The sequence below is a fragment of the Vicugna pacos genome, chromosome 23, assembly GCF_048564905.1.
Source record: "Vicugna pacos chromosome 23, VicPac4, whole genome shotgun sequence".
In the NCBI taxonomy this organism is placed as follows: domain Eukaryota; kingdom Metazoa; phylum Chordata; class Mammalia; order Artiodactyla; family Camelidae; genus Vicugna; species Vicugna pacos.
In genome coordinates, this window is record NC_133009.1 from 3,729,192 (window position 1) to 3,731,279 (window position 2,088).

General features: G+C 59.0%; 1 pseudogene; it reads right to left on the bottom strand.

The window, feature by feature from the left end:
- Positions 1-889: 889 nt before the first annotated feature.
- On the bottom strand, positions 890-1,360 carry LOC102526618 (insulin-like growth factor-binding protein 2 pseudogene; annotated as a pseudogene).
- Between the last annotated feature and the right edge of the window lie 728 nt (positions 1,361-2,088).

Genomic DNA, 2,088 nt, shown 5'->3' on the forward strand with positions numbered 1-2,088 from the left:
ACAGTGACCTAGTAACAGTAGGGTACTTTGTACCACATTTACATCAATGGACAGATTATCCAGGCAGAATATCAGTGAGGAAACACTGGCCTTAGGACCCATTAGAGCAGATAGATTAATAGCTGTATGTAGGACATTCTATCTAAAAGCAGCAGAATACACATTCTTTTCAAGTGCTCACGGGACGTACTTCAGTACTGATCATATGCTGTGCCACAAAACAAGCCTCAATAAATGTAAGACCATAGAAGTTGTATAAAGCATCTTTTCCAACTACAATGGTATGAGAAGGAAGGAAGAGAGGAAAGGAGGGAGGGAGGGAGGAAAGGAAGGAAAGGAAGAAAGAAAAGGGGGAAAGGAAAGGAAAGGAAGACGGGAAAAACACAACATACGACACTAAAACACAAGCTAGAAATATTTTGGACCAATATAGCAGTGGTCTCAGCTGGAGGCATGTGTGAACAAATCTCACAAACAATGCTGAAGAAACCCAGAAACAAAATCACTATGCAATTTCGTTTACATAAAATTCAAAAACACGCAACACTAGGTTTTTTTTTCTCTCCTTCCTTTAACTTAAGCAAAGGAGACACAGGGGTTCAAAAATAAAAATTTCTTTTTCCCCCTCTCCCAAACCTTAGCCCCAGCTCTGCCACTGCAACCACCCCCTTCCACCCCAGCAGGCATGCGAGGAGGGAGGTTGCAGGCATCTCCAGCTGGGGAGGAGGAAGGCGGGGGGTGTGCCGAGCTTGGTGCTGGTCTCTTTCCAAATATAGATACAAGTCAGAACTCCTGGAAAGCCCTCCCCCACCCACCACGCAAGCACTCTCCTCGCTCTGGAGGGGAGGGATGGGGGTGGGGGGCGTGCCAGGCACCAGCTGGCTGTGATTTACTGCATCCACTGAGTGTGGAGCCCACAAGCCCCCCTGCTGCTCACTGTGGAAGAGATGACACTCGGGGTCCCCGCAGATGGTGGGGCTACCTGGATCAGCTTCCTGGTGCTGGGGTTCACACACCGGCACGCCCCACGCTGCCCATTCAGGAACATCTTGCACTGTTTGAGGTTGTGCAGGCCGTGCTTGTCACAGTTGGGGATGTGCAAAGAGCAGAGGTGCTCCAGGGGCCCAGCTCATGCGGAAGGCACGGTGGAGATCCGCTCCAGGACCTGGTCCAACTCCTGCTGGCACAGGGTCCTCATAGGTGGTGGCCGCAGCTTCTTGGGCGCCTCCAGGCCGAGGTGACATTTGCCACCCTTGCCCATCTGCCGGTGCTGCTCGGTGGACTCCTGGAACATGGCCAGCTCCTTCATGCCTGATTCAAGGGGCTTGCGGCCGGCACCGCCTCCGCCTCCCAAATTCATGTTCCCGTCCACGTGGTTCTCAGCCAGGCTCCCCTCAGAGTGGTCACCGCTGTTCTCTGCGACCTGCTCGGGCCTGGCGCGGCACTCGGCATCGCGGCGCTCTCCGCAAGTGCCCTCGCCCAGGACCAGCTCCTGCAGGGGCCGCCCGGAGCCCGGGTGGGGACAGCAGCGCAGCGCGGGCTGTACACGCCGCACCGCGCGCCCTCCAGCCGGGCGCCCACGGAGCCGCAGCCGCAGCCCGGTGCCCGGACCAGCTCGCGGCGCGCGCGGGCGTCGCCGGCCGGCCCGGCCCCGGCGGCGGGCGGCGCGGCGGGCGTGCAGGGCGGGCGGGGGGGCTCGCAGGGGGCCAGGCTCTCGGGCCTGCAGGGCGGGCGGCGGGACGGCACCTCGGCGCGCGGCCCGCGGCCGCCACCGCCCGCGCCCGGCCGCCGCGGCGGCGGCAGCGCGGGGCCGCCTCGGCTGGGCAGCAGGTTGACGGCGGCCAGCGAGCGGGCAGGTAGCACGGCCCTGCGATCGCGGAGCCGCCGCCTCCGCTTCTTTCCAACAGGAAACTAGCTTTATGGTAACAGATGTCAGAAAAGTGGTTACTTTGCAGGAGGGGGAGCAGTAAACAAGAAAGGGAAGAGAGTGGCTTCCTCAGTGCTGGTAACGCTGCTTGTTGATGGAGGTGCTGCTTACACAGTACATTCAATTGCGAAACCAGTTGAGGTGCCTATTTATGCCTGTAC